General features: G+C 58.7%; 1 pseudogene; it reads right to left on the bottom strand.

The window, feature by feature from the left end:
- Positions 1-923: 923 nt before the first annotated feature.
- On the bottom strand, positions 924-7,702 carry LOC129506587 (40S ribosomal protein S17-like; annotated as a pseudogene).
- Positions 7,703-9,032: the final 1,330 nt, after the last annotated feature.

The raw sequence follows: 9,032 nt of genomic DNA, 5'->3' as shown, positions 1-9,032 counted from the left end.
GAGAGAGAGGCAGAGACACAGGCAGAGGGAGAAGCAGGCTCCATGCAGGGAGCCCGATGTGGGACTCGATCCCGGATCCCTGGGATCCGAGCCAAAGGCAGACGCTCAACCGCTGAGCCGCTGAGCCCCCCAGGTGCCCAACGGCAAGAGTTATTTATTGGTAGCCATTGTTGCTAAATCAGAATTCAGTCAGTCATCAAACCTCCCCAGAGCCACACGTACGTATGGAGCCACACTCTGCCAGGCCCTGGGGGATCAGTGGGGCTCCAGCCCTTAGCATCTTCCAGACGTGGGGGGAGCAAAGTAAGCTGGGAGCCTGGGACCAGGGACATCGCTACAGCTGGACCTGGAATGAGAAGCAGTGCCCAGGGGACTGGAGGACCCCTGGGCAGAGGGGACAGTTTGGCAGAGGCTCAGAGACTGGGAGAGCAAGGTTTCTTCCTTCAGGAGACATGCTCGCGGGGCTTTGGGGTAGTTGGAAAAGCCCAGCTCTGGGGGCTGGAGAGGGGGTGTCCCACAGGAGGCCGCGAGGAGGGCTGAGCAGCAGGGTAGCCCAGCTCTGCCCTCGCTGCTCCTTCGACAGCTGGGGGGAGTCGGGGACAGAGGTTTGCCCAGCTCCTTGATGAGGCCCTGTAACCCCATGGCCTCCGGAGCACATGGGCACCCTCTCTCTCTCTCCCAACAGGCTGTGGGCCTCTGGGAAGGCTCTTCCCCACATCAAGTCCCTAGCCCCGGCCCCGCACAGTGCCCCCATGGGTACCTCAGGCTGTCCTGGGGTTCCCGAGGACCTCATCTTGTCTCCACTGTCTCCTCAGAACCCAACACAAGCCTGGCCCAAATATGGAGCAGAAGTACAAGGCCTGATGGGGTGAGGACCCCCCACCGGGTCCACTTTTGTTGTTGTTGTTGTTTTCCAAGGTTTATTGAAGATATTACAGCACAGCAGAAAGATTCAAACAGCTCCCCATGGTGTTTTGAAATTCATCCCCACTGTAGGCTGAGTGATGACCTGCAGGTTGGACAGGCTTCCGAAGTCCAGAGTTTCAACATCTCCTTAGTGTCAGGATCTACCTCGATGATCTCCTGATCCAGGGCTGAAACCTCGGGCACGCAATTATCCCTCCTTTCTCTCTCCTCCTCTTGCAACTTGATGGAGATGCCTCTCACCAGGCCCGCTGAATCCGCTTCATCCGATGTGTGACAGCCTGCGATCTTGTTGCAGAACTTCTTGCTGGGGATGATGGCAATCTCCTCGCACACGGCTTATTGGTGTGGAAGTTGTTCCCCAGGCGCATTTAGTACTGTAGTACCCCCCCCGCCCCAAGGCCTGAGGTTGGGGTTCGGGTCCAGGCTCTAGGCAGATATCACCCATCTGGCACACAGAGAAATTTATGCTTTCTGGAGGATGCTGCCCTCCTGGTGACTGGTGCACCCAGAGGGGCAGCCGCATTCCCATCCACCTCCAGGTTAATACCAGTTTACACCTGAGGTGAGAGGCCATTCCTTCCGCTCTGACTCCCAGGGGCTCAGACAGCAGCTGGCCCCATGGTAATCCCCACCTCCGCCCCCACCAACCTGTTCGTGCTCATGTTTCCTGAACACCTACTGTGTGCTGGGGCTGCTCCCTGGGGTGAGTGTGCATGGGGGGTGTCTCCCAGAGCTTGCAAGGACCTGGACCCATGGAGAGTTTGAGGCACAAGTATCAGAGCTCAGCCCCAGGACCTGGCTTCAGGGGGGCACCTGGCTGCTTGAGACTGGACGACTCTCCCCTGGAGGAAGCTTCCAAAGGGGGCACCACGGGAAGGCAGGCCATTTTAGAATCAGATCCACAGGCTCTCACATGCCTTGGCACGTAGTCACCTGGACTGAGCCTCTCCTGCAGTGATGAGCAACGGGCAGACATCTGCTGGATGCTTCTCACGCACTTGGCACTGCGGCACTCACACGTCCCGATAGCCTAACCTTCCTCACAGCCCTGGGAGTCAGTCACACCATTATTACTACACAGACAACTCATCGGAGGGGACTCCAGAGCCAGGCCAAGGCTCGGCCCCACCATTTCATTCCTGGGTGACCGTGGCATCTTGTGTGCCTCAGTTTCTTCATCTGTAAAATGAGGACAATCATAGGTCCCCCCTCTACAGGATCTTGAGAGACGTAGGTGGGATCAAGGGCTCGGGACAGCCTGCAGCAGAGTCCAGGCCTTGTAGATATTTGCCGTGGAGGTCATGCTGCTGGGATTGAACACTTCAGCTCTTCTTCTACTTCTTCTTCTTTTTAAATTTTATTTATTTATTCATGAGAGACACACAGAGAGAGGCAGAGACACAGGCAGAGGGAGAAGCAGGCTCCATGCAGGGAGCCCAATGAGGGACTTGATCCTGGATCCCCTGGATCACACCCTGAGTCGAAGGCAGACACTCAACCACTGAGCCACCCAAGTGCCCTACCCTGGCTCTTCTGATGAGATTCCACTTTCAAGCTGGAGCCAACAGCTCATGTCCACAGGCACTCCCCTCCCGGCTTCCTGCTTGGTCCCTGCCACAATGCTGGGCAGGTGACTTGCCTTACTGGGGTAGGAGGGACAATATGAGTGGCATTTAGAGATGTTTTCATACAAGCCTGGCCCTCCCCTGCCAAATGCCAACCTGGTAAATAGAGCTCTTCCAAGGCCTTCCATCTTTGGTAAAGGACCTCCATCTGTGTTGTCACTGGGTCCACCCACCTCCCTGCTCAGGAGGGATTGTCCTATTTTGCAGGTGCCCTACCCACTTGCTCACAGAGGCCTAACTAACTCTGTGACAGGCACTGTGGAGGAGGTTCAGAGAGGCTGCTGTCCCCGGGAACCCAGAAGGGGTCTTAGAAGTCACCAGCCTGTTCAGCGCTCCTGCCCCACTCCCACTCCACAGATGGGGAAACTGAGGCCCAGGGCTGCTCCAGGTCCCACAGTGTCAGAGGCAGATTCTCGGCTGGTGGCTGGCAAGGCTCTGTCCTTTGAGGGGCTGGCTGGTCCGAGCAGGGCCTTCTGTGATCAATCTCCACCACCCACCAGAAGCCAGAGCGGCCACACCACAGGGGGTCCTGGGTCCCGCCAGGCCGCCGGCCCCGGGAAGGAGAAGCCCAAATATTTAGTCTGTGCGGAAGGGAACAAGGCTCAGATCCCGGCTCCGTGGCCCTACTCCAGGCCTAGCGCCAGGAGCCACATCACAGAGGGGTGTGAGCCCTATCCACCCCCATCTTGTGTGTCCCAGGGCTCCCATCACAAATATTTTTTGCATAAATTTATTATGGTGCCTGGAATGCCATTCACTGTTGCTCCGGGTTAAGGCATCCTGTCTTCTTGCTGTGTTTCCCTTCCCTGAAGTAGGAGTAGCAATAGCGACTCAGGCAGGCACTGGGGTGTGCAGCTCACATGGAGCTTTCATACCCCCCAGCACCCTAACAGTTTTGGAAGGCAGGGGCTATTGTCCCCATTTTAGATGGGAAGCCTGGGCTCTGAGGGGTGTGAGTTGACCAGGGTTACAGAGAACCCCAGGGAGCTAGACTCAGGTCCTGGTCTGACTGCAGTTCTGGTCCTGTGCCTGGAGCTTCCTGGAGGGAGTTGGCGCTGCAGGGCTAGGTCTCAGGGCAGCCTGGCCTGTGCAGGAGGCCTCCCCACAGGTCAGGGCAGGGCCCAGCTGGGTCCCAGGGCCCTCCCCTTTTCCTGTGCGACCAGACGCTTGCCCTGCTCCTGGCCTCAAGCTTAGCTGCAGCGTGACACCCTGATCTGGGTTCCTTCGGGTCCCCTGAGGCCTCAGACTTCCCTCTCCTCATCATGCCCCAGTCCTGAGCCCCTCTGGGTTCCCATCTCCAAGATGGAAAGCCCAGCCCTTCCCTACTCCAAGTGTTAGAGATGCAAATTCGCAGGCCCCACCCCAGCTCTCCAGAATCACACACTCTGGGGAGGTGCCCCCCCACCCCTCCAGCCTCCCAGGCAGTGGCTATTTTAACCAGCCCTCGGGGTGACTCTGATGCTAGGGATGGGGAAGCACTGCTCTAGCGCACACCCTGACCAGGCCTCTCCTGCTCAAAGCTTCTGTGGCTCCCCCAGGCCTGCAGGATAAATCCCAGCTCTCAGCCTGGCAGGGAGGGCCCTCTGACCTCACCTCTGACCCCCCTGAGCCCCACAGCCTCACATAGGCCATCTCCTTCCACATCTCCCCGCCAAGTCCAGCCATCTTCCCTGCCAGTCTCTAGGCGGCTTGGAAGCTTCTTTGATCCTGTGACACCCTCTGTCTCTGGGAAGTCCTGCCTGACTCCTCCAGGCAGAGAGGGCCCCAAATGGTAGCCAGAGCCTCTGAGTCTGGGTTTGTCACCCTGTGTGGTCCTGCCTCTGTGGACACCCACCTCTGCCAACTGGTCTATTTCCATATTCAGGCCCAGGGGAGGCCTCCATGAACACTGAGATGAAAAGAACAGCAACAGGAGGTTTGACTGCATCAGGGATCAAGGGGTTGCATCTTCTAAACTCAGCCTGGCTGCTTAGATCATCTCTGGGGACCAGGCCCTGGGGTGCCCCCACCGCTCCTGCCTCACCTGCCTCACGGTCTCTGTTTCCCCTCTGTTGGGGGAAGTGGAGCAGAGGCAGCAGTCCTTGGGTCAAAGTTGCAGCACCCCTCACTTCAGGGCTCCAGTTCGGCCCACTTGTCGCCCTGAAGCCTCAGGAATGGGGACCCCGGCACCTGCTTGGGCTCTGCACAGCCAGGGGGCCGCCTACCCACCCCTCCCACCCTCTACTTCCCCATGGTCCATTTTACAGAGTGGGATGGCGAGGCTTGGGGAAACAGGCCCTGGCTGCCAGCTGAATCCACCGAGAGCTCAAGTCACCCCTCACTGGGCTGACTGGGAGGAGGTGAGATTTCCCCTACCCCAGCTGGGGGAAATGGCTCCCCTGCAGCCTCTCTGAGCTCACCGGGGCCAGGCTCACCTGGTGGGATCCTCAGCATGGGCCAAGCCTCCGCCTCTCTGCTCCTGCTCCCTCTCCTTCCGCACAGCGCGGTGCAGGCCAGGTGCCCGGCCTGTGTCAGCCCGCTCCCCCAGCACACCTTTCCTTCTACCTGCTCGGGGCCAGGGCGCTGGGCATGGAGCACGTCCTTCCTGTTCTGTCCAGGAAGAAGCTCTGCCTCCCTCCAGATCTAAGAGGTCTGGGGGAGCTGAGGCTTCCCGGCCTGTGGCTCCCAGAGTGAGGCCCCTCGGAGTGGTGGCCACTGCCCTGAGCAGGACGCCACCCCCTGGAAGCCTCCCACACAGGTGCCCTTCTCCCGGCTCCAGACTGCTGCCCGTCACCCTACCCTCCTAACTCCTGCCCTGCATCCTGGGTGCCCACCCTGCTTATCCCTCCTTAAGCTTAGCCTCCCAAGTCTGGTTGGTTCTTAGTTCCGTCTCTTCCAAGCTGGGTGGCCGTGGCCAGTGTCTTCCTCTGTCTGTGCCGCAAAGTTTGGAGATGCCCTTCCCTGAGTCGCGGCCACCGTACCAGTTACCACGGGGCTGACGAGTGTGTTTCCCACTCTGTCCACGGGCTTCTAGTCAAGACCTCTATGGCATCCTTTCTTCTAAACGACCCCTCATCTTTAAGGGCGTACATCACCGTTATGACCCTTAGGTTTCAACCCTGCCTGCCCTGTGCCTCCCCGGGTCTGCCCGCCCCTTGTCCCCAGCATCGGGCTTCCTCGCCTTCCCATGTTCACGGTCATGTTCATGTTGCACTTGTCCTCAGGTGTGGGTTGGACCCCAGACTATGGGGCCTCCTCTACCACCTGGCAAATGCCTGGCGCGGTGCCACTTTGCCAACCCCCACCTTCCCTTTCCCAGAGTCCCACTGCCCGCCCGCCTGCCCGCCCTCCCACCGGCCTGCATGTACTGGGCATCAGCTTGGATCCGGGCGCTGTGCTGGGGATTCCACAGTAAGCACGAGACAAAATCTCCACCCTCATGGGAAGGACCTTCTAGCCGGGGAGAACGACAATAAACAAAACGTGGATTTTTTTTTTTTACGGTTTTATTTATTTATTCATGAGAGACCCAGAGAGAGAGGCAGAGACAGAGGCAGAGGGAGAAGCAGGCTCCCTGAGGGGAATCCAAAGCCAGACTTGATCCCAGGACCTTGGGATCATGATCTGAGCCGAAGGCAGATGCTCAACCACTGAGCCACCCAGGTGTCCCTCTTTTTATTTTTTTTTAATCAAGTGGTGGCAAATATTAAGGAGATACTGTATTGATACAACAGCCTGAGGATGCTGGGGACTATGTGCCAGGAAGGCCAATTGGCGGAGAGGAAGGATTCTGTTTTATTGAGGTTATCCAGGAGACGGGACAGCAAAGGTGGGGGTGAGAGCACAAGCCACGTGGTCACGGGGTTGGGGGTTGTTGCAGGCAGGGCCCCCAGGGCTGGAGGGATGGAGGGTGGGAGGAGGTGGGCAGTATGGTGCTAATGCAGTGAGGGCAGGCAGGGAGCCAAGGCACCACCACACACTTGGGATCAGAGCTGCAAGGTGGCCCACCTGTGCCCTGGGCCAGGCTCTGAGCTGGACGCTTGGTGTCCAGCTTCTCACTTGATCCTCCTGGCAATTCCATCATTTCAGGTTGGTTTTCAGACTCATCTGAAAGGCAGTGGAGGCCCAGAGAAAGAAGGGACCTGCCAGAGGTCGCACAGCCTGAAGGCCCTTTGTCCTCGTGAATCTGTGGCAGGGTGGTGGCTGGGGGAGACTGGGGAGGACCGTGACCTGAGACTGCTTATTTTTCCCCAGCCTCTCCTCTCAGCATCTGCCCATAAATCACTCTGACACCTGACTGGGGGTAGGGGGGGCGGCAGGACAGATTCCACATCACCTCCGTGGGTGAGCGCTTCTCCAGCCGCTGCGCTCCGGCGGAGTCTGTGGTTCTTGGCTCCAGATGCTGGCCGCCCAGCCCAGGGCTCCGAATGCTAGGCCCACTACACCAGGGGAGTTGTGTTTGCCCGGGCTGGGAGTGGGGTTCAGGACAAAGGGTAGACCCCACTCGGCTGAAGGATCTGGTCACCAGATGAAGGGTTGGAAACACTCAAGTCCTGGTGCCCCCGCCCAATGGCTGGGGAGTGTGGAGGGTGAGGTGGGCCAGAGGCTCCAGCCTGCCCTCACAGTAGGGGGCCTCCTTCTCCTGAGGTCATCCCTCCCTGCCCAGGGGTGCTGAAAGCTCCTGGCTGTGCCAGAGGCATCTGGGATTGTTTTGGAGTTGGCACAGGAGCAGAGGCAGGCAGAGAGAGAAAAGAACCCCCGCAACCCCACTGCCTTCCACCCCCACCCACCACGCTGGTGAGTCTCCTGCATAGGAATTATCAAATGGTTCTTAGCTGAAAATGTGCTGAGGGGCTCTTTGGACAAGACCCCATGGCTTCCTAGGGTCCCCCTGGAGGAGAAGCAGCCCTTGTCTGGGCATGCCTGGGGATTTGGGGAGCACCTGTCCTGTATGGGGCTCTGAGTCATGCTGAGGTAGCATCAGGAACAAGGCACCCTGCCCTCGAGGAGCAGTTGGTCTCCATGTAAGACTCACTCCTCGCTTTGCACTCAAGGTTGTGCCAGTGGGCCTGGCCTGGCTGACCTTTCCCACCACCCGTGCCATGCATCACCCCATTGTTTTCCACACTTGCCTTGGACTCAGAAGCTATCACACCTCTGTTGAGGCCCATGCCTCCACCAGGCCTGCCCTTCCTTCCATTGCCAACTATCTGAGTCCACCCATCCTTCGGAGTCTAGATCAAATTCTCTGCTCCCCTCGCGTGTCCTTAAGTACCCATCCACACCACACCACACCTCATTTCCGGGTTGGCAGTCCCTGGGCATGGGTCACACCAGATGCTGAGAAGCAGTGTGGTGCCAGGGGAGTGGGAAATCATGGGTTCTGGAGTCAGAGGTGCTTGCTGACATCTGGCCCTGTCACCTACTACACAATGTAAACCTCAGTTCACGGATGGGACACCTGAGGCTGGTCTTGTTAGGACACACAGGATGTCCTGTGAGCACATGCTCGTGGAGAGCCAGCACAGACTCTAGCCCCAGAGGCAGAGCCTGGTCATCACCCCCTGGAACCCGTGCTGGAGCTCCTGCCGGCCACCTCCTGCCACAGGACAAGCCCTCCTTGGGTGCTGGAAGGGGAGAACGGAAGTGGCCTATGCTTCTCTTTTCTTTTCTGATAGGAACAAAGGTAGCAAGGGACAGAGCTGCTCCAGAGAACAGGTGGAGTCAGGACAATGAGGCCAGAGTAATAGGGTAATAGGTTGTCAGGGGTCAGGAAGCTGAGGCCAAGGTAGGTCCCTAGGCCCAGTCTGGGCCTCCCAGGACTCTAGAATTCTAGGGTTCTAGGTGGGTGAGGACGATGTCTGACATCCCCCCTACCCTGCTTTGACAGCCCTTGCCTTCCAGAGTTGAGGGCAATGAGAGGCTGACCCTTAATATTTGTCTGCTTCTCTTGGCCTCTCCTATTCTAACCGTGGGCCCTCTGCTTTTTCCTATAGCATGAGCTCTTAGCAGGCTGTGCCTCCAGCTTCCTCACCTCTCTGGGGGCCCCGGTTGTGTGGCACAACGACTGGATGGGAGCTGGTACCGGTGAGGAATGGAGGGGGCCCTGCTCACCCCGCCCTCACCCTGCCAGCAGAGGGAGCTGCCTGGGCCCGGCCCTGGCTCTTCCCTGACTCACTGTGTGGCCTTGAACAAACCGCTGCCCTCTCTGGACCTATTTTTCCCTCAAGTCCACGCAGGGTCGGCCTCAGAGGGTGTGCAGGAGTCCATCCAAGGTGCATGAGGCTGAGGAGGGATAGAGCCCCAGCTTGTGTGGGCTCAGAACTCTAGGTGAGGGGCAAGGGCTTGGGCGGCCCAGCAGAAGGGACTGTCAGGCACCGGCAGGGCGTGGGCAGGAGGGCAGTGGGGGATCGGTGAGGGCGGGGGTTGGCAGGTGGCCAACCTCACTGTAGGCTCCCCTAGAGCCCCCGAATGGACCCCACAGAGGCTGCTTGTCAAGGC

Source organism: Nyctereutes procyonoides, unplaced genomic scaffold, assembly GCF_905146905.1.
Source record: "Nyctereutes procyonoides isolate TBG_1078 unplaced genomic scaffold, NYPRO_anot_genome, whole genome shotgun sequence".
In the NCBI taxonomy this organism is placed as follows: Eukaryota; Metazoa; Chordata; class Mammalia; order Carnivora; family Canidae; genus Nyctereutes; species Nyctereutes procyonoides.
This window is presented reverse-complemented; position numbering and strand designations above follow the sequence as displayed.